Raw genomic sequence first — 27,865 nt, forward strand, 5'->3', positions numbered from 1 at the left:
TCTAGAAAACAGATCATATTGTGCATCCCAGAACCCTCCAGTGAGATTTGGTGAAGTAAAACTATCAAGTAGCTTGAACTTGCAAAGATTAGCTCAATTTTGTTCACTTGTAAAGGCTCCTCCATAGAACAGCGACACTTTGTGAACAAGGAGGCTTCTGAAACCTGCCTTGGCACATAGTGGGTACTCAATAAATGTTGGTAGATGGAGGGAATGCTGGTAGCAAAAGCTGCTGGCTTGGGGAGCTGCTTAGCGGCTCTGGGGGTTGGAAGATCAAAGAGGGAATGAATTTTCTCCTTGGACCCACACCAAAAGTATCTTCTCCCCTGCACCCAGCTTCCTCGTAGGACTCGAAGACCTCTGCGGAGGGGAGAGTTCTGCTTGATTTTGCTCATAGCTGCAGAAGCTGACACCAAGTGTGACAGGCATGAAACTCAATTTTCTGGAAATTGTAGGATGTAGGGATTTATTGGCAAATTACTGGCTTTGCCCCAAGCAAACATAGCAGGTCAGTCAGAAACCTGAGCCCAGGAGGGTTTTGTCACAGGAGACTCACACTCGGCCCCAGGGCTAGCTGCTTACGTGTTGGCCCATGCCCACTCCTGGGCTGATGCTGTTCTAGTCTGACTACTTTACACCGCAGTGTGGATTAAGTAGGGCTTGGGGAAGAGAAACTTATTCCTAGCAAATGTTTATACCATGTCAGGAAAATGCTCTCAAGTCAGATCTTCTGAGAAAAGAAGGCCTGCAGTGTCCTGGCTGCCAGAAGGCTTGATTTCTGGTGGTGGACAGGATGTAGACAGTCAAGTCTGGCCTCGCCCTGCCCTGGGCAGCTGGAGATCCTTAGCAAGTGCATTATTCAGAATCTTTATTTCAAATCCTGGTGACTCCACGTTTCTTAGTTTCTTTGAGTCACTGTCTACACCTCTGTAGGACGGCAGTAATGCTATACACTTCACTGCGTTCTTGGTAGGATTTAATGAGACCATGATCCCAAGTGCTTAGAGAGGGACGTAGAAGGATCTGTTCAGATTATGTGTTTCCTGCCAGGTGGCTCGGGACTAGCCCCATTGTTCCTTCCAGGCATCTCCCAAATCTGCTGCAGAGGGGTTGTCACGGGCTCAGACATCGCCAGGGATAGGCCCTGCAGGCCTCTGTCCTGGCTGCCCTTGCCTCTCCCTTAGTGCCTTCCAAGTCTAGGGTATCTCCGGAGAGATGGCCGTGGGGGGATCAGCCACACCTCCCACTACACAGCTGCTGAGAGCACCCCTTCCCAAGGTGTGTTCCCTGCTCCCATGCCAGGCCCCATGGACAGAGTCCTGTGGACAAATACATTTGGGTGTCTTTGGGGGGAATGACCTAAATATAGCTGTCCCTTGGTATCTGTGGGAGATTGGTTCCAAGACACCTCTATCCCCGACCCGAGGACAGCAAAACTCACAGAGCCTCAAGTCCTTTATATAAATAGCATAATAGTTGCATATAACCTTTGTACATCTTCCCCTACACTTTAAATAATCTCTCCACTCCTTATGATACCTAATACAATATAAATGTTAGGTAAATAATTGTGGTACTGTATTGTTTAGAAATAATGACAGGGAGAAAAGTCTGTACATGTTCAATGCAGGCACAATTTCTTTTTCTCCTTTTTTTTTTCTTTTTAAAAAATATTTTTGTTCCATGGTTGGCTGAATCATGGGTGAGGAGCCAGCAAACACTGTGGGCCAGCTGTGCATTAACTACATTAAAGACTTGAAGGCACTGGAGTAAGAGAGCCTGGCCAACTTCCGGAGTGTCCTAAATGAAGTTGATCATGGACATTTCTCTCCCTGACTTCCCCCACCCCATGTGTCCACATAACACCTGCTAAAAGCTGCAGCTGATGTCTGTCTTGGAGGACATGCTGGAGAATGCTCTGGAGACACACACAGGTGCCTTTGAGGCAACCTGTGCCTCTGTCACCTCCCACCTTCTGTAGCCCACTCTTCTAACAGTGACTGTGCAGTGTGTCCTCCAGAACCCAGTGACTCCTGGAGGAGAGGACTGAGTGGGGGCAAGAGGCAGCAAGCTCACTGGGCAGACAGCTAAGGGGGTGTTGGGTGGGACTGGGAGTCCATGAGGAGGCCATGGCTGGAGGCGTTGCTGTCACAGGAGGTGTCTCCATAAGTGCTTGGTATGATCACCTGAGCAAAGGTGGGAGGAGGCCTTGGCGTCAGCGTAGGATGTGGGGACTGCCTGGGAAAACATGTTGTCCATTGACAGATTGATTCCTCGGCCTGTAACTGGCAAATTTCTGTGTAGTTATGAAGTGTCATGCAGGGCCAGCAGTGCGGAGAGAGCACAGTAATCAACACGTAATTATGGCTGTATCAGGCAGCCAGAGCCAGTGAGTGGCTAGGTCTTGTGAGGCAAATTCTCCAGTGCTCCCTGAGGGATGTGACCATGCATTTTTAGGAGTTAAATGGATTTCTGGGCTACATTTGTGGACTTGCAATCAGGAACATGGCAGGCGACCTTGGCACCCAGCAATGAGTGACTGCTGCAGGAGAAAGAGAAACTTAGAAGACTGCTTAGGAGGGTGTGGGTGGAGGGCATAGCTAGTTAGCAGTGTCTCCTCTGGTGGGGATCCCTGGGGTGCTGGGGGGGCTTGGTGTTCCTCAGGCCTCTTACATTTCTCCTTCCTACTGAGGGGCTGACTGTGGGTCTCTCCCATTTCTTTCCTTAGGGGCTAGTTGGGAGGGCATCTGTCTTCCCTAGGCTGTCCTCCTATCCTCCTATGCACTCCATGGAGGCAGGGGTGCAGTCTTAGATTCCTTGTGGCCAGTGGGGTTTTGAGGCAGGCCAGCATAGAGGGAGTGCTGCAGATCCAGGCCCCATTGCCCTGGCACAAGCAGGGTTTGTGGAAGGGTGGCCCTGCTGGCTGGCCTTGTCTTGGTTCTCAATCAGGAAGGCAAAGCATACCTAGGTGGGCCAGCCTAAAATCCCACAGGAGCCAGGGAGGTTGGATCCCTGGGGACACAGGAAAACCCTAGTCTTCCGACCAAAGAGATGTCATCAAGAAAGGGGAATTAGAGAGAAGCTGAGCCGGTCCCAGCACCCAGAAGGAAGTTCCCCCACTGCCATCCCAAGCTCCTAGGGCAGAGAAGGTGAGCCACTTGGGCGCCAGAAGCACCCCCCGCCCCGTGGAAATGAGAAGACACATAAACAAGCCTCAAAAACAGACTTCTGGATCACCTACAGCAACCCCAAAGGGAAACAAGATGGAACACTCTGATACTCAACCACCTGGACTCTCTGAACTGGCAACAAAAGAGGATCTGGGAAAAATGAAATCAGAAATAATTACTCAGATAACAGCAAAGATTTTGCTCATGGTGAAACACATGATTAATAAATCTAGAGAAGACACAGATAAAAAAATAGAGAATCTGAGGAACATGATGGAATCCCAACATAGGAAACAAATGGAATCCATAAAACAGATGCAAACAGATTTCCAGGAGATTAAAAACTCCATCGAAAGTCTGCACAGCAGAATGAACCAACGTGCAGATAGAATTTCAGATATAGAAGAAGAGATTGCAATTAGTGACCAGGAAAAGAAAAATTGCTTTAAAATTGTAAAGGAACACGAGAAATCAATCCAGCAGCTGCTAGATGATGCAAAGAAGAATAACATAAGACTGACTGGAGTCAATGAAGAAAGAGGAGAGAGTGCAGATGACATTAAAAAACTGTTCACAGAAGTGATGGCAGAAAATTTCCCAAGCAGGGGAAAAGAACTTGACATACAGATAAGTGAGGCATATAGGACTCCAAATAGCCTTGATCAAAAAAAATCTACACATAGGCATATAATAGTTAGGATTCCAGAAATCCAACAGAAGAACAAAATTTATAAGCAGTGAGAGAAAAGAAACAAATCACATACAAAGGAAAGCCCATCAGAATCACAGCAGACTTCTCAATGCAAACCCTCAAGGCAAGAAGAGCTTGGACTGATGTATTCCAAGCTCTAAAGGAAAACAGCCTCCAACCCAGACTGATGTACCCTGCAAAACTATCTTTCAAAATTGATGGAGAAATAAGATACTTTCTTGATAAAGAGCACCTCAGGAACTTCATGAATACCAAACCAGCACTCCAAAAAATTTCAGACAATACCTAGGAAAAGACAATGAGGATCACAACCCCAGGAAGCCCAGCAGAATGAATCCATTGGGCATGACAAATTAAACTCAAAGGGGGAGAATCCAACAAAAAGAAAAAGTCATGACAAGGTTTTTAAAACTTTTAACTTCATCTCCCTAATGAGTGTATAGTTCAATCTTGTTATTGTACTGATTAGTATTTTTCTGATTCTAGAGTTGTACACCTTTCCTTGTGCTGTACTGGCTATTTATCATCTTCTTGTGTCTACTTTTTAATTGAGTTGTCTATTAATGAGCTCTAAGAATTCTTTATATATTCTGGTCATAGGTTATATACATTGTAAATACGGTCTGTTTAAGGACTACTTTTCATTTTAATGATGTCATTTAAAGTTCTAAATGTTGATGGAATCTCATTTATCAATTTTTTTCTTTTATACATCATGTCTTTTGTATCCTAGGTAGTTTTTGCCTACCCTAAATTCATAAACATTTCCCCTTATAATTTCTTCTTAAAGTATTATACTTTTAGCCTTTCATATTTAGGTTCATAGATTCCCTTCAAGTTATTTCCATGTATGGAAATAAAGGGTTGAGGCTAATTTTTCATATATGGATACCAGGTGTTCTAGTGCCATTTGCTGAAAGCACTATCTCTTCCTTGGCTCTTGAGTTGAGTTTATATTCTATAAAATGCTAATGTTAAATAATCTTTCAAAACTCAGTGGACCATACATGTGTGGTTCTATTTCTAGGTTCTCTGTTTTATTCAAAGGATCTATATGTCTTTCCTTACACCAACACTGCCTTGATTACTGTAGCTTTAGAAGAAGTCTTAAAATTAGGTATTAAATGTCTTCCAACACAGTTTTTGTTTTTGCTTTTTTTAACTTTTCTAGGTCCTCTGTACTCCTACATAACTTTTAAATTTCAATATCCAATTCTTCACTTATAGCAGGTATACATAGACCTGAATTTTTATATATACCTTGTGTTTTCTAATCCTGCTAAATTCAAATACAAGTTCTAGGGGCTCCTAGAGATTTCTTAGGATTTTCTCTGTAGATGATCATTTCATCTACATATAAAGATTTTGCTTCTACCTTGCCAATCCTATCCTAGTTGTGTCATTTTATTGCCAGACTATTTTGGTGGGGCCTAGGTTTCAAAGTTTAATGAACAGATAAAGAGTAAGCATATCTGCCCTTGTTCCCCACCTTAAGGAGAAAGCATTGTATCTTCTCCATTCATATAAGGCGTTCTCGCTTGGAGTATGGAGCACATGTATTTAATCTATTGAGAAGTTTCTGTTCTACTTCTAGTCTCCTGATAGTTTTTACCATGAACAGCAGTAGAATTTAGTCCAATACTTTTTCTCCAACTAGTGACAGGATCGTATGGCTTTTTTCTTTCCTCTGTTAAAATGATGACTTTTGGGGGTGGATCTTCCAAAGCTGAACCAATACTGCCATCCCTATAACAAAACCACTTTCTACATCCTGCCAGATCTGACTTCTAATAGTTTGTTTTGTTAAACAAATTTCCATCTATGTTCATACTTTTTTCTTCTATTATCTTTATCCAGTTTTATGATTAGCACAATGTTGATTTCCTAAAATGAGGGGAGAAGTATTCCTTCTTTTTTCTGCTTTAGTTGTTTGATATAATTTATCAGTTAAAATGTTTATGAGCCTGTTGTTGTCATATAGGTAGGTTTTCAAACTAGGAATATACTTTCTTTAATAGGTGCTATTCAAATTTTATATTTCCTCCAGAGTTAGTTTCATTAATTTGTCTTCCAAGGTACTTCTTAGGAGTTGTCAAATTTATTTCAAAACAGATTTTTGAAATATGCTTTCTATATCCTTCTAAATTCTGTAAAATCTGTGTTAATGTCTCCTAGATCTTGATATTGTAATTTTAAAAATGTATAATTGATATTGTGTAATAGGAAGAAAAGGTCTAAAGGAGCAGGGGAAGTGGGAGGCGTAGGGGAAAGGAAAAAGGGAAAAGAAAAAATATGAGAAAAGGAAAAAGATGGAAACAAAGTCTTTGCAAATAGGGAAGGGTGGAGGAGGTGAAAGGAGGGCAGGGGAAGGGGAAAAAAAAAGAACCAAGAGACTCATGTAAAGGTACAGGATCCCAATGATGAATGTAACTGTATTTTATACCTAAAATGTACCAATAAACTTAATGGGGGGAAAAAAAAGAAAGAAAGGGGAATTAGACTGAACTCTAAGGCAGTTCTCCACTTGAGTGTGTAAGAATGATCTGGAGGGCTGGCTGAAGTGTAGATAGCTGGATTCACACCCCAGCTCTCCTTATTCAGAGGGGGACAGAGGAGCCACAAATTGTTTATCTCACAGATTCCCATGGAGATGCTAATGCTGTGGGTCCTGGTCGACAGCTTGACATCTAGACTGAACTCAGCTGAGTAAGCAACGCACAGAGCTATGTCAGTGGGGGTGGGGAGACCCTGGGACCCTGCAGCTGCTCTGTGGCCCTGCAGGGGAAGCCATAGCTCTTTTCAAACTGTGAATCTGCCTGGAGTGGTCCAGGCACATGGGGCATCAGAGCTGGGAGCAGGCAGAGGCTTTCAGGTGAGAGAGGCTGGCACCTGGGTGTTTGATAAAGGAGGGTCCTATCTTCCATGAGAAAGGCTGACAGACTCTAGCAGAGGCTAGAATGTTTGGTCCAGTCTGTGGCCAAAAGCAAGGTAAGTAAGGGTGAGAAATGCTGGGGAATTGCTCTGTCCTTAGTGGCAACACATCTCCCTCCAGCCTGTCCACAGGAAGCCCTGCCTGCTGAATCTGCACGGGGAACCAGTCTCCAGTTGGACAAAGATGCTTACTCATGTTAACCTTTACAACAAGGCAGGCTGAGATACTGTGCTTGGCCTAGGTCTCCCAGTCCTCAGGATCCTGGGTTGGGACTTGAGCATTGTGTCTCCTGTGTGCTATTTTCATTTACCCCGCAGCCATCTCTCACCTGAACTACCCACCAGGACCTGCTCTGTGCGCCAAGGATTCTGGATGAGCCAAGGCCTTACCAAGAAATGGAGCATAAACATGACGTTAATATTATACCATGAGTGCTGTTGTCAGTGTCCGAATAAAGAGTTATGGGGGCAGAGAGCAGTCACCAGCTTTCTTGGGATCTTGGGCAGTCTGGTGCCAGCAGATGAGTAGGATGGGTGACTCTACTACTTTTCTTTTCTTTTCTTTTCTTTTTTTGTACTGGGGGATTGAACCTCGGGCCTTTGCACTGAGCTACATCTCCAACCCTTTTAAAATTTTTTTAAAATTTGAGATAAAGTCTCTGGGTAACTTTCTAAGTATTCAGTGTGGGTTCAAATTTGTGATCCTTCTGCCTCATTGTCCCACAGTGCCGGGGCTACAGGTGTGCACTACCATACCCCAGCTCTTATATGGCATGGCGGCTCACTTGCCCAGATACCCATCTCCCAGAGAAGACGTGAGCCTCCAGGGGTCCGATGGCTGCTTTCTCTTTTGCCTTCTTTTCAGTGAGTATTCTTATAAATAAATCAATTTCCTTTTAGAAGTTCTTATTCTTGCCCAAATAAGTGGTCAGTCAGCAGTCCTCCCAGTTGGTCTCACCAGCTTGCCCAAAGCCTTCAAACTGCTTGTCCTCCCCAGGGGAGAGCCTTGATGTCTACCCAGGCAAAGCCACTGTACCGTTAATTCCCAGGAAGCTGAGGGACACCGATGTTCTTGGAAGTTTCCAGGCTTTGGAGATCTGTGTCTGTTTTGTGACCTCAGCAGTGGCCTGAGCCCTGGAGGTCCTCCTGTAGAGGGACTGGTGCAGCGCTTAAAGAGGGTGAGGCAGTAGTCTTGCTGTCGATGTCTTACTTTGTCGATGACATGCCTCAGTTGCATAAGGAAAAAAACCCAGTTTGGTCTACATATAAATACATAGCCACTGTATTTAGTTCATTTTCCTCAGAGTATTGAGTTAGTTGACCCACTTAAGAAAATGTTTATTCTTCTCTATATAAATAAAATGAGCTAGTTATAGCGTATGAAAATATTTTTGGTGTATTTCCTTCTGGATATTTTGATTTTGACTTTGAGGTCCTGTACAGAGTTTTGTTTCTATGTCCACAGTTAGATTACCCACTAAAATGTGACTACTTCAGAGAAATGTTCCCTCTTCTAGGGAAGATTAGAGCCCCTCATGCTACATCCCGAATGCACAGTTCTCCCCTTCCATGGAGCTTACCATGGTGACAATTAAATCTCTATTAGGACAACTTTTTTTTTTTTTTTTGGTACTGGGGATTGAACTCGGGACCTTGCGCTTGCAAGGCAGGCGCCGGAGCCACTGAGTTAAATCCCTGGCCCCCTAGAACAACTATTTGTCTGGCTCCCCTAGACCTATAGTATTCAAGATGACAGTCCCCAGTCCTATTGGTTGTTTAAATGAAATGCAATCAAATTAAAAACTAAGCTCTCCTCTTGCATGAGGTATATTTCCAGTGTTCAGTAGCCATATATGGTTGGTTGATGGCTACTGTCATGGACAGTGCAGAGCTAGAACATTTCTTTCACACAATTCTACTGGACAGTGGTCTTTAGACTGTATGCTCCCATGCACTCAGGGCTCCTATAGTCTTTCTCCGCCTGTGTTGCTGAGTGAGGTGGACACCTGGACTCTGAGCTTCAGGGAAACTTAGAAATAATCTATGTATACATGATAGCCAGTTAGAGAGGGAGAGGCAGGTGGCAGAAACAGACAAGGATTCAGGCCTAACATGGCACAGGGCTGGCCAAGGTCCCTCGACTGTAGGATGTGAAAGGTCAACGAATCCAGCTGGAAAGCTCTGAGGATGGCACTGCCTTGAGATTACTTTGTGTCTGTTTCTGAGAGTTAAGTGCAGAGGCCTTGGAGAAGTGATATCATCACCCACTCATTCAGGAAACGAGAACCCCTGGAGGGCCAGCAGCTGTCAGCATGGCTAGTCACAGTACCTCTGTTCCCACCTGGGCTGGGGCTGCCTATGTCTGCTCCTCTGGGCTCATGGCTGAGTAGTCCCTGTCCCTAGGTCCTGCTTGCTGGGTGGTATCGGTTTGTAACACTCGGGGATGCCAGTTAATTCCTTGCTTTCTAGGGCACCTTTAGAATCTTGCCCTTTAGTGAAAGAAACTGAAGGCTTCCTATTCAATGGCATCTGCCATTGTGTCTATATTTGGACTTCCTCTTGTCTACTGGGGCCCTGTGACAGGTGGATCCTGATGGCCAGAGGCTGGGCTCCTGGAGAAATCAGATCAGCAGGATCCTGGACTTGGTCTCCCCAGCACTCTCCCCCCTCTCCCTGCCTCTCTGCTTCACAGAGGTGGAATAAGAAAGGAGGCCACAAGGATATCTGTGTGAGCTACACCTCCCACAGAAGGTGAGGACAGGCAGTGCTGGGGGTCCCAGCCTACCCAGCACTGCAGCTAGAACAGTTCAAAGAAGGCACCTACCTGGAAACTGCTGCTTGAAAGAGATGCTACCTGTACTGTGCGCAACATGGAGGAGGAACTGGGGATGATGGGGGGAGAGTTACAGGCTAGACAAAGAAAAGCTGACTGGAGGCGGAGAAGGACTCCAGGGCCAAAGACACCTTTGCCGGCATCAAGTTCCGGCTGAGGACCGGGTTAAACATTCTATTATGATGGGGCAGCCCTTAAAGAGACCATAGTGTGTGGGACAGAATGGCTCCAACCGGAGTGTCTGACGTTGATGGCAAGATGCCTAGAAGCCAGACCGAGCCTTTTTAGGTCACCTGTGGTATCAATTAGAATTAGGTTCAGCAGCCAGTGACAGGAAACCTAGTATAGGGGTAGTTTAAGCAAGATAGAAGTGTATTTCTATTTCAGATCTTAGAAATATGGAGTTAAGGAGTCTGGGGCTGGTCTGTATATCCTAGTATCAGGGGTCTGACCTCTTTTTAGTTTATGGCTATCATCCTTAACATAAGTCTTCCACTTTGTGGTCTAAAATGGCTGCTCCAGCTCCAGGCATTGTGTGTGCATTCCAGCCAGCAGGAAGGAGGATGGAGGAGAAGGACACCTCCTTTCTCTTTATGGGAAATTCCAAGACCATTTTTTTCTCCAGTACTGGGGGTTGAACGCAGGACCTTTGCACTGAGCTAGATTTCCAGCCCTTTTTTATTTTGTATTTTGAGACAAGCTCTTGCTAAATCACTAAGTTGCTCAAGCTAGGCTCAGCCCGAATTTGTGACTCTCCTGCCTTAGCCTCCCCCACTGCTGGGGCTACAGGTATGTGCCACTGTGCCTGGTGGTACAACTTCCTCTTTTTTGTCATAATATAGATACACAGCCACAGACAACTTCAAAGGGGGCTGGGAAATGTAGTCTTTCTTCTGGGTAGCCATGTGCTCATCCATAATTTGGATATTCTAATGAGCAGCCTGTGATTCTGATAAAGATATTGTAAGCAAAAATATCCTGTCAGAAATTCAGTCAATACACATAACCTGTCAAACATCATAGCTTAGCCTAGCCTATTTGAAATGTGCTCAGGAAGCTAACATTAGCCTGAAGTTGGCCCAAATCATCTAGTGCAAAGCCCATTTCATAATAAAATGTGGAACAGCTCATGTAATTTATTGAATACTATACTTATGTTGAAGAACAGAATGTTCTGTAATCCTAACCCGAAGAAAAATCAAAATTCAAGATCTGAGGTATAGTTTCTATTGAATGCCTCTTGCTTTTGCCCCATCATGAGGTTGAAATAACCCTAAGTTGAACCATTGTCAACTGGGGACCATCTGCACATTAGTATGATGGACAGTGTGGATCGAGCATCCATGGTCCACCAGGAAAACACCTGACATGATGAGCAAAGAGGATTTGTGTTTGTGTTGAATCTTCTACAGTTGGCAGGGAGATCTATTTATTGTATTTGCAGATACTGCCTTGGATAGGAGTTTTTAGAATTAAAAAGTAGAGTTGGTCAATTTGGGAAAAGTGATAAGTTGTTCTCAGTGTGTTTGCTCTCGGGTGTCTGAGGCTTATCGCAATTCAGACCTTGTTTGGATGTGCAGCATCATCAATGATGGAGGAAAGTGATGGTTCTGGGCAAATGGGCTGGAGACTGCTAGAGGCCTTCTCTCTGGTAAATAAGGAAGGCTGTGGCCCAGCGGCCCCAGAAGGTGCAGGTGTCAGAGTAGCAGAGGCCGTGGAAAGGGCAGGGTGGCAGGGACCAGAGGACTGGTCTTTGTGCTCAGTGCCTTCCTAAGTGGGTTGGGAGAGGTGCTTTCTTGTGTTCTGGTATGACAGGGACAGGCCGGCCTCTGCTCGGGCTCCTGCCCCATTGTGGTCCTACTAGAGTATGCCATGCAATGTACAGAAGCCAGGGTAGGGATAAGAAACCCTTGCCTGGAAACATCAGCCATGCTCTCTGCTGCAGCTGAGCCCTTCAGACCTCTGTGGACATTGATTGGAGTCTATGCTGGCTTTGTTTATGTGACCATCAACTGCTTACAGTGTCACGTAATGATTAGAAATGAGGGAAAATTTAGAGAATTTGGGGAGCGAGACATGGAGAAGTTTTGTCCCAGCATCTCAGCTTCAGGAAGCAAGGCTGTTCTGGAATCCTCAATCCCTTCCCACAAAAGGAGTGTGGGACTCAGAGTCTGAAGGCATGTCCTGGAGTCCTGGCATGGTCACCTAATTGCTGAGCATGTCAGGCATTCCAGCCAGAGAGAACAGCACATGAATACAAGGATGCACGAGCATGGTATATTCCAGGAGCGGGAAATAGCACGTAGGGCAGGACAAAAGGCTGGAAGGGCTGTTGAGGGCCTTGCCTGCCATGCCAAGGGATTTGGATGTCACAGAAGGGCAAAAGGGAGCCTCTGTTGAACACATGTTAGCCTGGGGAGGTGTATGCATCAGCTTTTTGTTACTATAGCAAACTACTTGACACAGGTTACTTGTGAAGTAAAGAGGTATATTTGTTTCAAGTTCTGGAGATTCAAGTTCAAGATCAAACAGCCCCATTGCTATGGGCTTTTTGTGAGGATCATGGATGGCAGTGGCAGGAGAGTACAGTGGAGCAAACAGTCGCATTTTGAGCTGGAAAAGATGGGGAGTGTCACACAATACCTTCCAAGGAGACACCTGTACTGACCTAAGGACCTTCTCAAGGCTTTGCCTCTTGAAGGTCCACAGCATCTCCCAGCAGCACCACCCTGGCATATGGACCTTTGAGGGACCCTCATCCACACTGTAGCAGAAAGAACAGGATCAAAACCGTGCCCACCTGGTGGCATTGAGGAGGATGGGACAGAAGAGAGTGTGCAGATTCAGGGAGACTGTTAGGACCCTAAGAATAAGGGGCATGGAGCACTAGTGGGCTCATCTAAAAAGGAGGTTCTTGTGCTACATTAGCTGTGTGTCTTGGCTGTCTGTACCTTTCCATGTGGATATTGGAGAGGGGCTTCCCCGAAGCCTGAGTGACAGGGCTGCCTTCCTTGGTGTGTGGAAAGGGGGACACAGCTGGCAACTCAAGGACCTGAGGTGAGGACACTGCCACAGGCTGGGAAAGAGCCCTTAGCCTTTGGGCTGAATAGCCCCTGCTGAGAAAGCCAGCCTAGTGCACTGTCCTTGGGCCTTCATTTTCTCCAACTGGCTTTGAATGTTCTCTACTTCTCAGCGTCACTTACTGTCTAGAGTCCTTGCCTGAGCCTGAAGTTGCACAGAGTAGGCCAGGAGTACCTCACCTCTGTGCTGCCTTCCTTATTCCTCCAGCCTGGGAGGGACATCACCCCACAACAAGGTGTGTGGGAGGACCTGGCCGCCGTGCCTATTGGAGGCAAAGGTGCTTGCACTTTAGGACCTTGTTCCAACAGCAGTGTCATTTGCTGTCCAATTACTACATGTAAGCACGGCGCTGAGTACTTTCTGTACATTTCTCATTTAATCCTCATAGCAGCCCTTCAACATAAGTATCATGATTCTTGTCTTTCATATTAACCAGCTTAAAAGCAGAGGCCAGGCTGCCTTTGTGTTTGAAAATGTCTAGTCTGCCTTCCAGAGAGGCACCAGATGAGAGTTAAAACAAAGACACTCACCCATCTGTCTATTCATGTGCCCATCCATCCATGTGTCATCATCCATTCATCACTCACCCATCTATCCATCCATCAAACACTCACACCTCTATGCACCTGACCTAACATCTCTGATGTCTGTTCTGTGCTAATCCCTTCGAGGAGTTTATAAGTTGGAGGGGTAAGAACTCCAGAAGCCATCATTAACATTTAGGAAATCTATTGTAGTAGACACTGTGGCTTGTAAGGCAAACAGGCGTGTCTGTGTGGTTAGCGGTTAGACTATATTTGGAGAAGCTGAGCAGTAGATAATACTAGGTAGGTTGGCTGGTCCTAGATTGCAAAAGGCCTTAAAGGCCAAATCAAGATTTGGGGCTTATCCATTCCTTTTACAGCGGTGAAGCAGCCGGCTCTGGCTTGTGTCAGTCAATGGTAAGACGGGCTGTAGGCTTGAGAGAATGGGTGCTAGGAGATGCTAACCAGGAGTGCAGGCCAGAGGTGACATCACAGGGCCTAGGAGGCGGGGCTGGGCATGGCTGGGACAGCAAGTGGAAGTCAGAAAGGGAGGGGATGAAAGGCCAAGGGCAGAGTACCTGACACCTGAAACAGAAAAGTGGAGTCAGGGCACGGCTGGGTCACGGGGTCATGGAGGCAGAGTTGGTGTTTGGCAAAGTAGATGGATGGGCTGGCCACCTTGCTGCACATTCTGTCTTCCACATGTGGACTGGTTCACGGTTAGCTCAAGCACCTGGCTCACTCTGGGCAAGCCTCTCGGGGAGGGTTGGGCTCAAAGTGTGAGACACATGGTAGGAAGGGTGCTCACCTGCAGCCTGGCTCAAGGACTGTGGAGAAGGGGACCCAGCTCTGCTTGTTTGCCAGCATTGTGCAGGGGAGATTTCCCCAGAATATCCTGGCTCCTGGGAAGTCAGCTCGGTGCTTTCCTGGGGGTGAAGTGACATGCTTCCTCCCCCCACTCCTTCCTGTGGGCCAGCTGATGCTCTGTGCACAGGTGCTTGTCATTTTGACACCCCCAAAATGACCAGATTTCCTTTGGGATCTAGGCTTTCCCTTGAGCCCTGCATCTCTACAGGTAGTGCAGGGTGATTCGTAGTAATTTCAATTGCCATCCCCTGGGCAGCCCCTCTCTAGCCTTTGTTCCTTCCCGAGGCTTGGCTGTCCCCTGAGGGAGGGACCAACCTTTGCATTTGCACTCCAGCTGCTAAAACTACTGCGGACTGGAAAGTGCTTCTTAGCCGAGACTGTTTGATCCTCTGGGGATGGTGGGTTGGAGCAGTGGACCACCTCCACATAGAGAGACTTTCTCTGAGGAAGGTTTCGCTGACAAGATAGGCTTTCGAGGATGGTGGCATGGGCATGCAGTGTGCACATCCGATCCCAGTGTGGCCTGCACAGCCACTGCACATATGGTGATGAGCATACACTCATGTGGCTCTGCACACATATGTGGGTTGTAAGCTCCTTGTCCATGGCTGGGGTCCCTGCCCACCCCGTCAGAGGCCACAGGGAAGGAGCACTTCCTCCCCAAGTCGAGCCCTGCTAGTAGGACCTCTGCACCTTTGCCCTTCCCTTTAGACCAAGGCTGTGTTTTATTGTGCCTTTTCCATCGAACTGCTCTTTACTTTCATGAGAGAATTTTCAAAAGCAGCACTGAGAGGTGCTGGGAAAAACAACAGCTTCGCAGTGGGATAGACCTGACTTGGAACCTTGGCCCTGAGATCTGCCAGTCATGTGAGCAAGCTGCTTGCATTCTCTGAGCACCATTTATCATCTGTAAAATGGGAAGACAGTAATACTTTCCACCTCGTGTGTTAGGGAGCTGTAACGATGGCACAGCAACAGAATGGCATGGTACTCTGTAAATACCATTGTAATTATTTGGGTAAGATTTGAGGAGGCAGGACAGCATATTAATTAAGAGCTTGGGCTCTAGAATTGGCTCTGACAGGGATCCTAGTCCAGCTTTGTCCTTTACAGCTCTGTGCAAGTTACTTAGCTCTCTGAGCCTCAGTTTCCCCATCTGTGACATAACCATAGTAACATACTTCTTCTACAGCCACAGACCAGTGTTTCTGAGTGTGAAGCAGGGATGAGCACTTGAGGAAAATGATGCTGCCACTTTGGGACATGTCCCAGAGTTAACACACCATGGGATTCTTGTGGTGTGCACACTTGTTTGGGAACTGTGACACTAGATTACCCATTCACTGAATGAAAGTGACACATCTGTGTGGCTTCATGCTGTTCCTCAGTACCTAGCACAGGGTCAGGGTCATTCCCAGTGCTGTTGTTGATGGAATAAATGAATGATTGTGTGACTTAATTCTTCCAAAGCACTTAGCACAGTGCCTGGCATCGAGCGAGACATTTGCAGACATCACAGTGCTTCATGACTAATAATAGAGAAGTTCTACTTTTGACTATCAACCAGCAGGGCCCAGCGCACCTGCCTCACATTTGCTCACCTACATGTACTGAAGGTCAGGCCTCAGTTTCCATCACAAAGTGCCCGGTATTCACTGAGGCTGGGAATTGAGAACCAGGCCCAATTCAGAGCCCCCTAATTAGAGGGAACCTGGTCCCCTTATTCATGGGGTCCTGCTGTCCTGGGTGGGCCATCTCTCATCTGTTTCTTGCCTTTGGAGGGAGGTGTCACCACCGGGCCCTTCAGGCCAATGACGAAGCCTCATGCTCACCATTGCAGCAGCATCGCAAGGGCCGATGGTTATTAAGTTTGTAGCCCATCATGGCAGGGGACTGGTCTGGCTTTTTATTGTTCATGGCTTCCTGGCTTGGGTCTGCTAAGAGAATGGACATTTAGAAAGGGCCTTTTTTACCTGAGGAGGAGCAGGTGTTACCAGGAGCCATGGGGACTGACGGGATGCAGGAGTCTATGATCTCATCTGACCCCTCACTTTGCAGATGAAAGTGCCTGGGATCTAGGGATAGATGGGGTGGATGTCAGGACGTTTGGTGGCTTGAAGAGGAGTAGAGGGTCCTGAATGCTGGGTGCTGAAGCCAGGCCCCTCCCGGCACTCCACACCTCTGCCCTGCCCACACCCTGCCTCCATCCCTGGGTCCCTCTCCTGTCCCCTTCCCTCCTCCCTTGGCTCTAGCCTGCCCAGCTCCAGCCCTTCCCCAGAGTGGAAAGTCTTCAGCAGCACTCGAAGGGTGACATGCTGAGCAGAGGTTAGGCTCCTGGTGAGTGGCAAGGGCAACAGGGACAGGAAGCAGAGGGGGACATTTTGGACCAGAAACAAAGGGCTCGCCCAGCTCCAGAGTTAGAGAAGCCCAGAGTCCCACTGAGCCCGCACTGTCCTCACCATACCCTTGTCACTTCAGCCTGCCAGGCACGTGGGCACAGAACTGGGGGCTGACGTGGCTAATTAGAAGATTCCTGGTGTGAATGAAGCTGATTTTGGTGAACAGCTGTGGCTGCAAACTCCACCTCCCCTTCAGGACCCCTTCAGAGGGGTCTCTGCCTGCAGTGCACAGTCATGGAAGCCTGGACTTGAAAACTTCCTGAGATAGAGGCTCTAGAAACTTCCAAAGCATGTGGGCCATTTGGGCATGCTCATTGTATGAGGTGTGATCAAAATGTACAGTGAATATGTAAATTTAACAATGTTTATTATAGTAGAAACCCACATGGCCATTATTTCCTCTCAAAATACTCTCCCTCACTTTGAACACACATAGCCCACACTGGCCACTTTCTGAAGCAGATCTGGAAGTTCTTTTTCGTGAGTCTCTTTATAAGATGTGATGAAGAATGGAACGAATGCTGCTGCCAAGTGCTATCCAGAGAAAGTTAGGCTCATAAAAACATTATCGTGTATCCTCATCCACCTTTTTCACAGGATTTGGCATCGTGTGACTTCTGGATCTTTCCCAATGTCAAAAACACTGTGAAAGGTAAAATGATTTGAAGGAATTCAGGGCATCAAGGCAGCTGTGACAGTGCAACTAAAGACACTCATGAAAGAGGACTCCAGAACTGCTTCAGAAAGTGGCTAGAACAATGGGATAAGTGTGTTTAAAATAAAAGGAGTATTTTGAGGGGGGCTAGTGGCAATGTGTTTTCTACCATACTAATTTTTTAAAAATTTAAGCATTCACTGTCTTTTTCAGCCAAACCTCATAAAGACCTCATATGTTCCCTGGATGGCAGTGGCAGGACTGGCAAGCTGTTTCCTCAGTGATGGTCACTAACACTGACTGAGCACTTGATCTGCACCAGAGCCTCCTTTGCTATGGTCCACACTGACCCACTTTGTGCTTCGATTGGCCTTGTAAGGAAGGGCAGGTACTCTACTCTCCTTCCGTGTTACAGTGGGGAGGAAGATTGATGCTCAGTGGGATGAAGGAAGTTGGCCAAGGTCACACATCTAGAAAGTAGCAGAGGTAGGATTTGAATCCAACTGCTTAATTCTAGAAATAATGCTCTTAATTTCTTTGTTCTGCATTCCCATCTCTTTTTTGAATTTGGCTTGATTGTTTTCTAGAACTTGGATGTGGTAGTTTTTGGTTGTTGTTGCTATTGTTAGTATCTGGAGAGTGAGAAGCATGTGGTGATTTCATTCATTCACTTATTCATTCATTCATCAAAGAAATGTGTGTGTGCATCAGCACTGTGCTCTTTGCTGGGATGACTAGGACGGAGTCCCTGTCCAGGAAAAGCTCATAGATCAGGGGGAGACATGAGTAAAGAAACGTGCAGACATCATGGAAGGAGGAGGGTGCTGGAGAGGAGGTCTGGGTTGCTATGGTAGCTCAGAGGCACCCATGGCTTGTGCTGCCTGCTAGAGGGAGAGGCTGAAGGGAAGGAGGCTGTAAGAGGAGTGGAGCTTTGAGCAGATGAAGAGTTGTTCTTGAGGTATGGGATAGGGGTGGGGTGCCAGCCTGAGAAGGCCCTTATATTTCAAGCTAATGAGTTAAGACTGGATCCTGAAAGTCTTGGAGAGCCATGGAAGAATTTTAAGCAGGGAGAGACCTGATGAGGTTTGTGGTTTAGAAAGATCAGTCTGGATGCAGGTGGAAGATGGATGAGACAGGTAGAGGCACAAGGCATGGGCCTAGCCAGGAGACAGTGGAAGAGTGCTGGTGAGACATGATGTTGGTGGACCGGGCATGATAATGGTGGCAGTTGAGGTGGATCTGCGGAAGCCTTGGTGGCCAGTTGGGCATGGAAGTGGGAGGGAGATGTCAGATGGGGGATGATTCTGGGTCTGAAGCAAGGCTGCAAATGTAGGCCATTATTTAGACTGTGGCAGGCTGTCCCTGTTGGGTGAGGGAGGTTGAAAGAGCTTGTAGGTGCAGCACATGACAGTGAATAACACCGGCAGTCAGTAGCATCCCCATTAATCTCAGCCAGTGGGGAACACTGCCATCGTACAGCTGGAGTGGGACAAGCAGGAAGTGCTTTGTGGCCCTGATTTATCAGGAGGAGGGGCACATTTCTCTAAGTGATCCTGTGTGTTTCCAAAGCAATATTGCATAAGTCTTTTAGCAAATCGAATGCATGTTACAGGGTCCATTTGGGCCGGGAGGACTTTCTCGCCTGTCTTCCTTCTCTGAGAAGCCAGTGTCTGAATAGACAGCACCACCACTTTGGTCTTTTTCCCAGTTATGCATTTCTGACTGGTTCCTCCAAGACCTACTGGCCGACACTCTTTTCTGTCAAGTCTGATATGCTACCGGGATCAGACAGTCACGTAGAGATGATGGAGTCTCATTCAGCGCTTGTCACGGTCACCTTTTTTGAAGTGTACACAAGGCAGGAAAGTCTTAAGAAGACATCATTCTGAAGTCTCAGAGGACGACCACAGGTGGCAAGATCAGAGATCAGTTTTCTGGGCCAAAGGGGCCCCTAATTATGGAGCTCCTCAGTCCACACATAGATCAGACCACCGCTTGATTGCATGATTCCCAAGTTTCTATCCCAACCTGAGGGAAGGGGGAGCAGTGGGGAGCTTGTCAGCAAGCCCTTGGTTTTACTTTGCGGGAACTTCCGAACTCCGACCTTGCGGGTGTGGACAAAGCAGAACAAACCGCCAGGGGCCTTAGCATGTTATTGTCCTAGCACCAGGAATATGGGAGTCCAAGTTTCCATAGCAACAAGGAAGAGAAACAATTATCCTTCACCTTCTGGGCCCCTTTGCCAAGGTTACAAGGACACAGTATAAGCCCTTGAGAAGATGACTTGCTAAGGAGATAGAAGTGACTATCTCTGTCTTAAAAATATTGACATGGGAATGAGAAAGAGTTTTCAGAGCTAAAAACGTGTTTAGTGTAATCTCATCCAACCCTCTGAGTTTTCAGAGAAGGAAATGGAGACCCAGAGAGGTTAAAATCTTTGTTCAAGGTGGTGCAGCTGGCCAGGAGCAAGTGCCAGGCTGATGTCCTGTTCCCCTGCCCAGCAGACCTCCCACTGCTCACTCTCCCTCTGTGCCTGGCACTGTTATACAGGCACCTTTGACCTCTGCAAGGTCCCAGGTCACCAGGCCATGCATCACATTGTGTCAAGCAACTTCCGGTTTGCTATTGACTTCCTTTATCACCGAAGAGCTCCTCTTTCTTTTTCATTTTGGATTACTCCCATTTTTGACAGTATCTTCCTGTGCTTTGGGGTGAGGTTTGCTTTGGTTTTACTTCCTAAAACCCAACCACAGCGTATCTTCCAGGCTTTGAGCAACGTCTTTTAGGACCAGTAAAGAAAAGTGAGCAGTTGAACGGGACCCACTAGTTCACAGGTAGGCAGGCAGGGGAGCCTGGGACTTCCTGTAGCTCCCCCCTCCACCACCAAGGCCAACCTCCTTCCCTCTCAGCAGTCCACCATCATGGCTGGCTGGCTGCTTCATGCTGAAGCCGGGGACTCTGGGACCTTCTGAGAGGAAGGAATGAAGCTCCCAGGGTCAGGCAGTGGCAGAACCTGCCTTGGCCATGGATTATCCCACAGAAGCTTGTGAGCAGCGGAACTGTGAGGCTACCTGCCCACACCTCCAGAAAGGGCTCTGGGCTTGCCTTCAGCTCTGGGCTCACATAGAAAGTTCCAGAAGGAGGGGATGGTCTGAGCATCTCTGGCTTGGATGGTTGAGTGCGGGATGAAGGTGAAGGGAGGACCAGGGAGGAGGCAACATTCATTGCTCACCAGGCTCCTTTCGGGGACAGAGTGAGGGTTAGAAAGGGAGCCTTCACTGTCACATCTGAGGGCAGAACAATATGCTCTAGATGGATCTGTCCCCCTCTGGGCCAGAGCAAGTGCACGATAGCCGTTTGTTGAACGACTGAATTCATCACTCAGCGTACGTCACTCAGAATGCCTGCCCCTGCCAGATAGAGCAGAGAACAAGGCAGCTAAGGCCCTGCTCTGGGGAAGCCTGCACGCTGGGGCTGCATGAGCAGGGAGGCTCACAGGCCCTGGAGCTTCATCGGGGGAGGGGTGCCCTTGCCAGTGAAGGAGCCCCAGAATCTCTGAAGACTGGGGCGGGAGATCTGGCAGTGCTGTCCAGGCGAGACCATTGCTATGAAGTTGAGGATGGCCAAACATAGGTAAGGAAGGATGATCAGTGTGCTCACAATGGGCCAGACACTTCCCATATGGTGCCTTCTTTAATCTTCCCAGTACCCAGTGAGGCCTTCCTGAAGGAAGGGGGCAGAGGTCAGGCCCCAAGAGGGACCTTGCAGACTCCAAGACTATGGGGTTGTTCTCTCCAGCAGTACAGTGTTTGTCTCAGTCGCTTGGGATACTCAGGGCTCCCCCACCCTGCAGGCCCGGCTCTGTGGACCTAGTGTCAGCCTGTGTGTTTGCTGGGGTGGGCACCGGGAGCTGAGTGCCCACAAGGCAACAAGATGAACGTGCAGTGCAAAGAGCAACCCTGCTCTGGCTGCTGACCCCTGCCTGGTGAAGGCTTCCCAGCCCCAGCTGTGGCCTTGGGCACGGTGGTGGCAGGACAATTACTCACATTGACCTTGGGCTCAGTGGTTGAGGTGTCAGACAAGTCTGAACCCCACCTCTGCTGCTTTCTTTCTGTGTAGCCCTGACTGTTTACCACAACCCCTCAAGCCTGAACTTCACTGTCTGCAAAACAAGGTCTACAACAACACTAGTTCAGGGCCGTGATGAGAATCCACCCAAGTAAGATCAGTACTGCACTTATCATGGTGCCTGGCATGTAGTAAATGCTCAGTAATTGATAGCTATCATTATTGTTAACATATGGGTATCAGAGTAAGCTTGGCTGTGTAGCTGGGCTGGACTGTAACTCACTTTATTCTGGTTCTCGGGTCATATTTCCCAAAGATGCATAATGCACAGATTCTTACAGCAAATAGATCTGTCATGTTTTTATGGCAGAGAAATCCAAATGTCATGGTTACGGAACACCTGAAGAATGCATTAGAGATCTGGGCTTTTGCATTATGCCTACTTCTGTTTCCTCCTGCCTCCCCCAGAGATTCTGATTCCTGGGTCCAGGGTGACGTCTTGGATCAGCATTTTTAATAAAATCCTGAGTTGGTTCCTACAGAAACTCCCAGGTGTGGGTTTCAGAAGCACTGTTTTCAAGCTCTTCCCTCCAGCCCTGGCCAGTGTGGTGGATGGCTCTCCTCCATGGCTGGCTATTTCTGTCTCATCGCTGGGGCCCTTGTCTTGGGCTCCTTCCTCTTGGGCAGCCCTGGAGACCCCCTGACAATGCTTTCTCCTCAGCTCCCTGTCTAGACACCATGCAGACCTGCAAACTCTTTTCTATTTATAAAATATTTCTTTTTATAAAACTTGTTTCCTGGTGACCACATTTTCTCAGTTCTCCTAAGAAGCATGGTGAAATAAAGAATCTTTCCCCTTGACTTGGGAATTCATCTGAAAAGTCTTACAAAGGGACAATATATTTGTCTTTGTTTGTATATTGAATGAATCGCTAGCAAGTGCAGGGTGGGGTAAGTATAAAGATTGTGGCTCACAGCTCTGTTCTTTATTAGCTGTGTGACCCTGGACGACTTATGTAACCTCTCTGTGTCTCAGTTCTGTCCTCTTTGGAACAGGACTCAGCAGTGCCTATCACCTAACACAGTAAATGTTGATAAAGCACTCACATCAGTGCCTGGCTCATGGCAAGAAGTATATTTTTGTCTTATGTAAAACATAAAAGCAGATTATCCTCACTGTAGAGAGAAAAGCTGTAACTGCATGAATGGCCTGGGCAAAGCCAGGGAGCTCTAGCACAGCCACATACACTTTGTTTCAATTTTCATTTCCAAGAGTTGGCGAAGGTCTTGGCTGGTTTCCCCACCAAAGAAGTAGAGGAGAAGAACCAGATGTCCTGAAAGGAAGAATATTCTGAAGCCAGGGAGTAGCGCTGAGAAGTTCTGCAGGGATGAGAGGAGAGGAGGGGCCAGAAATCCTATTCCCCTTCTGGTGTCCCTGCCAGGCCAGAGCCCACCTTGCCTTCTGGAGGAGGCAGGGTAGCAACATCCTTAGCACTTGGCCTTAAAGCAGACAGACCTGGCTGAGCCTCACGTGGTACCTGTTGGCTGTGTGATCTAGGGAACTGCTAACCAGTCCTCTCCTCCTCTGTGAAATACAGGGAGTAATAGGGCGTGTGTCACTGAGCTCAGATTTGGTTCAGCAAAGCAAGGTGTATAACGTGCCCGGAACTCCATACAGGAGCACTTCTGTTAGTATTTTGCTGAGTCTTTTCCATGTGGCCAAGTTAGCGGAAATCTTGATAGTCCAGGTCTTTCCCTGACAGGCTTCTTAAAAGTGTAGTCAGGAATTGCTGGAGAGAGAACATAGGTTCAAAGAGTCCAGTGCATGAATTACTTTCTGTGCAGGTGTCTGGATGGGAAATGGGTGGAGCTTGGCACCCCCATGGGCCTTCTGTGATTTTACGGGACTCTGAGTGTTCCATAAGCAGCTGTAGGAAGTTAGGGGACAGGTAGCGAAGCACACCTGGGCTAGCAGGCTGCTGCAAGGTCCCAAGGAGCAGGACAGCCTGACATGCCGTGGTCCCCAGGCTACATGCAGAGGGAAGAGGTGGGTCTGGCAGGAAATGCACTTCCACTCAGAGCCAGGAGGTGAGTCAGGGCCTCTGAGATGGCGAGAAGATCTGAGACACAGTGCCAGTACTTCCTGGAGGAAGTCACAGGGATCCAGGCATGGAGGCTTGGGGCTCACCTGGGAGAGTCTCATCTGCAGAAAGCCTGGCCCTGGCAGCAGAGCCCCACCTCAGGCTCAGGGTGGGGCAGAACTCTGCTCCCTGGGAAGGAGCTAGCACCCACTTGGGAGTCCAACTTTGGAAAGGAGCCCATGGGAACTGGGAGTCAGCCCTAGGACATTGGAACTTGGCTCCAGTGGACAACAAGGGCAGCCCAGGAAAAAAAAATAACAGGAGGCTGCCTCCATTGCTTTACTGCATGTCCCAAAGCACATTCCTTCAGATAATCTTTGGACCAAGCCATTGAAGACAGAGTTATCTCATATTATCCATGAGTAAACTGAGGCTCAACTAAGCTAAAAGATTTGCTCAGTGTCCCAGAACTCTCAGTGGCTGAGCCATGCCTGCTTGCTCAGAATCTCACACTTTTAATCCACAGTACCAGAGTGCCCTGCTCTCCAGCAGGCCAGGGGCTGGAGCTGCTCACCAACAGCTGTTCACTCCTAGTCTTCAGTGTGGGCTGAGAGCCAGGAGATACTCACTGGGACCTTTGAAGGGATCTGATAGAGCCCTTTGTCCAATCTCCTCCATTTCAAGATAAAGAAAAGGAGATTCAGAGAATTTGACAGCCTTGCCTGAGGTCACTCAGCAAGATGGTAGCAGAGCCAGGGCCAGGGCTCCTGCCACCTGTTCCCACAGCCTCAAGCTGTTTTCTTCCAGTGCTGTAAAAAGCTCAGGCAGACTCATCATGTGCTACTGCTGCATAGGAACATCCACAGAATCCAATGCTGAAAGGCCACCCACGGATCTCGAAGGACTGGTGGCAGCAGTAATCTGCATCTGTTGCTGCATTTGTAAACACAGCAAGGACCAAACAGGCTCTGTTTGTCTGCTGATTAGAATGATGGAAATGCCAGTGGAAAAGAAAAGGGATCTTCTGGTCACATGGAATGACATGGCAATCCCATGTCATGTGTGAGGATAGACCTGTACCTAAGGCGGTGTGTGTGTGGCTTTGGCTGGACCATTGCTTCCTCATGTGCCTCCCTGACTGGCTTAGTATCCTGAGGGCAACATCCAGCAGCGCCTGGCACCGGGGCTGGCATGAAGTAGGTACTTGGCAAGTGTTTGTTGAATGACAGCTGTCTGGGTAACTGAAAGCCATTACTCAAGGTATGGGTGAGGCCAAATGGCTGGTGAGCGGGTCTTTCCCCATTTCCTATTACATCTCCCGTGGGCTCCAGCTCCCTCCTTTAGAGGACCTGGAAGATCTCGTGGTCACTTGTGTCACTGAACATCATCAGCCTCTCTTGGGAGCCATCTGCTCTGTAACAGGAATCACTGTTTTAGTTTTTCAGTGCTGAGTAGCCACGGTCATGCCCTGGACCAACTGGCCATGGCCAAGGGCCTAGATGTCTGTCAGGTTTGCCCAGTTGAAGTCTTAGCTTCTTCACTTTCCATCTGTGTGACCTTGAGCCAATCATTTGACCCCTCCAGGTCTAGTTTCTTTATCTATAAAAACAGGAGCACAAGCACAGGGCATGGTGAGTACTGAGGGAGATGCTGTGCAGCGCCAGCCCCTAGGAAGATTCAATCCACTTAAGTCTTTGTGCTGTCATTCCCCGAGGAGGGGTCTGGGGGAGGCCTGGTGCCTCCGTGCCCAATCTGCTAGGCGGCGTCAGCAGGCTGAGGCTGTATGCCCACATTGCCTTTGTTTAGGAACACAAAGGAGAGGGGAGACAATGAGGCAGAGAGGAGAGGAGTGTCTTTAGAAATGGCACCGGGAGAAATAGGGGGTCCACAGACATGCACCAGGGCAAGTCCACAGCCTGATAACATTTCCATTTTGTTTGCTTCATCCATAGCTTAGTTATTTAAAGTGCAGGAAAAAAGCCAGAATATGTGGTTCTGTCTGTACAAGCCAGGTTTATAAATAGCTGTTGTGGAGAGGGCTGGTATAGGAGGCCACACAGAAGGATGGAGGTGCCCAGGATGAGCCCTGACTGAGTGTCCTGGGACCCAGCTTGTGCACATCTGGAGGAGTTCCATGTGTCTGTATCTTCTGGTCCCATGCCTTGCTCCACATGTCTTGGCCTTTCAAAAAGCACTGTGGTCTTTGAACAGGCTTGGAGGGTGTCCGCATCATTAGGTATGGCAAAGACAGCAGGATTTGGAGCAGGCAGGCCTGGGTTTGGCTCCATCCCTTACCAGCTGTGTGACTGCTGGCAGGTTGGCTGGACTGCAGTCCCCTCAACCCCGAACCCTACAGGAATGCCACCACACTAATAGGAGTGCCGGGAGGGCAGAATGGACTAAAACAACTGCCTCATTGCTGGTGGCAGCTGAACAGGAGTTCCAGGCCAGCTTTGGCAAGGCAGGCAGAGATTTCTGAGACCAGACAGCTGTAGTATCTGCAGGGGCCTGGAGATCGCCTAAGGGCTAGGGAGTAACAGGCATAGAGATAGGACCAGGGCAGTGTACTGGTGATTATGAGGGAGGAAGTGTGCTCAAACCCAGCTTTGGTCCTTGAACAAGTCTCAAGACTGAGCCATCTTACCTTCAGTCTTGGAAGCTCAGGGGAAATGTATGTCATATGTCATATATCATGGCCATGTTGCACACACACACGGCCGCAGGGTGCAGAACCTGTGCCCATGCTCGCATACACGTGTTCATCCATATGTAGAACTCACACATCCATGTCTTCCAGAGGGAGCTGGCATGAAACTGAACTTTCCCTCCTGGTTCACATGAGGCAATCTCCATGAAGTGGTAAGGACAGAGTTAAAGGAGTAAGCAAGGGACAGTGAGCTGCCCAGACACTTGCACCAGGAAGAAGCTCTTGCCACACCTAGAGCAGGCAGGAGAAGGCGACAAATAGTCCTCCTAGGGTGAGGTGGGAACCAGAACCTTGGAAGAGAAGCTGTCTGGCGGGAGATAAAATCATGGGGATAGAGGGTGGAACACAGCTACTGCCAAAGATGTGGGCCTGAGGTACTGTGGAGGGGAAGACATATCTACCCTCTGGCCCTGTGTGGATCACTTCATTGGCTGCACCACACCAAGGAGGCTGGGTGCTGGGTGCAGGGTCTCCTTCCTGGGCGCAGAGCCTGGCAGAGACGGGAGGAAAGTAAGCAGCTCGGTGTGTGTGCTTTTATGGCCTCTTATGCATAGGAGTAATTGGTTGGCTGGAGCCTGTTCCTCCAGGGCACGCAGGAGGGTTGGTGGGGTGTCCCTCCCATGTGACTGCAAGGCTTGGCAGGGCTCTCTGAGACCTTCTGAATGGGGCATCCTGCCGGGTTTTCTCAGAACCTGCACACTGTGGTGCTTCAGTTGCTTTTGAGAAACTGTGATTGGCTTCCAGCCTCCCTGGTCTTTGCTGAAGGTGGCATGGGTTTCACATATCCAGAATAAATCTATGCCTAGTGTGCTGTCTTTCTATCTCAGCACCATACTCTGGGGTCATGAGAGGGTCAGTAAAGGAAAGGCCTTCAGTGGCAGGAGGATGCTGAAGAGCAGGCCTCAGTCTGAGGTGGACACAGGAGTCACCGTGTTGTCCTCACTGAGTGGCTTGCCCCTGTCCTGTCCCCTTGAGGCCTGCAGAAGCTCTACTAGGCTCTCTCCCACTCTTACCACTTGGTTCTGCCCGTCTTGGTGCCTCCGGTCTCACCTGGGTTTCTGCCAGGAACTGGAAGCTGACAGCTCCAAGCTGAGCTCCTGGTAAGTACCCTATGGACAGGAGGACTGTGGTCAGAACCCTGCTGACGACAATGATCTCAGGTGATGAATACAGAAGAGCCCAACAGGTGATTCTGTTCAGGTGCTGGGCAGGATGGAATGGGGAATGGGAGCTGGATTCAAGAGTACTGCTTTCTTGCTTGCTGTGAAAACATACACATGCACACACACACACGAGTCCACATAGATCACCTTTGCTAGGAACCAGTAAATCTGCCAGAGGGAATTGCTACCCACCTGCAGAGCACAGCTCTCTCTTCCGGATGGGTTGGATTGATTTGGTCACTGCAAGGTGGAGGTAGAGCTGAATACTCCGTTCCCTAGGTGCCCAGCCAGGACCCCCAGGATCTCAGCAACACCAAGAGTGAAGGCAAGATTGGTCTTCTCCTCCCAGAGGAGCAAGCTCCCTGAAGAATCCCAAGCTGACATGACTCTCTCATGCCAGGTGATGGCATCTTCTACTGCTCAAAGGGGCCTCCTATGAGCCTCCTGCAGGGCCCACACATGCAGGCACAGAGAGACAGAGGTGGGCACACTGGAGTCTGTATATATGGTCAAACTCATCTTCCCACCCAGGGCTGGATTTGGGCACTAACAGGTGGTACTTTGCCAGAGAGGAGATATCGGAGTGCTGAGAACACAGGCTTTCTAGTAAGACTGGTTTTCATTTGCCTCTAGCCAGCTGTGTGACCTGGGCCAAAGTCCTGAGCCTCAGTTTT

The 27,865-nt window shown here is 48.3% G+C and overlaps 1 protein-coding gene and 1 pseudogene across 4 annotated transcripts in view; both read left to right on the forward strand.

Annotated features, from left to right (window-relative positions):
• Nucleotides 1–27,865, forward strand: part of Galnt18 (polypeptide N-acetylgalactosaminyltransferase 18) — a 343,509-nt gene that overhangs the window by 72,757 nt on the left and 242,887 nt on the right. The window lies entirely within an intron of this gene.
• LOC147827990 (serine/threonine-protein phosphatase 2A 55 kDa regulatory subunit B delta isoform pseudogene) overlaps nucleotides 1–27,865 on the forward strand; it is a 152,124-nt pseudogene that overhangs the window by 68,028 nt on the left and 56,231 nt on the right. Inside the window, exon 2 of the transcript XR_015451447.1 lies at nucleotides 1–27,865. This exon is cut by the window's left edge and continues 49,339 nt beyond it; it is cut by the window's right edge and continues 56,231 nt beyond it. The product of XR_015451447.1 is annotated as a serine/threonine-protein phosphatase 2A 55 kDa regulatory subunit B delta isoform pseudogene (transcript).

The sequence above is a fragment of the Heterocephalus glaber genome, unplaced genomic scaffold (genome assembly GCF_053883595.1).
Source record: "Heterocephalus glaber isolate CG9 unplaced genomic scaffold, H.glaber_assembly_v1.0 deba00001428, whole genome shotgun sequence".
Taxonomy (NCBI): Eukaryota; Metazoa; Chordata; class Mammalia; order Rodentia; family Bathyergidae; genus Heterocephalus; species Heterocephalus glaber.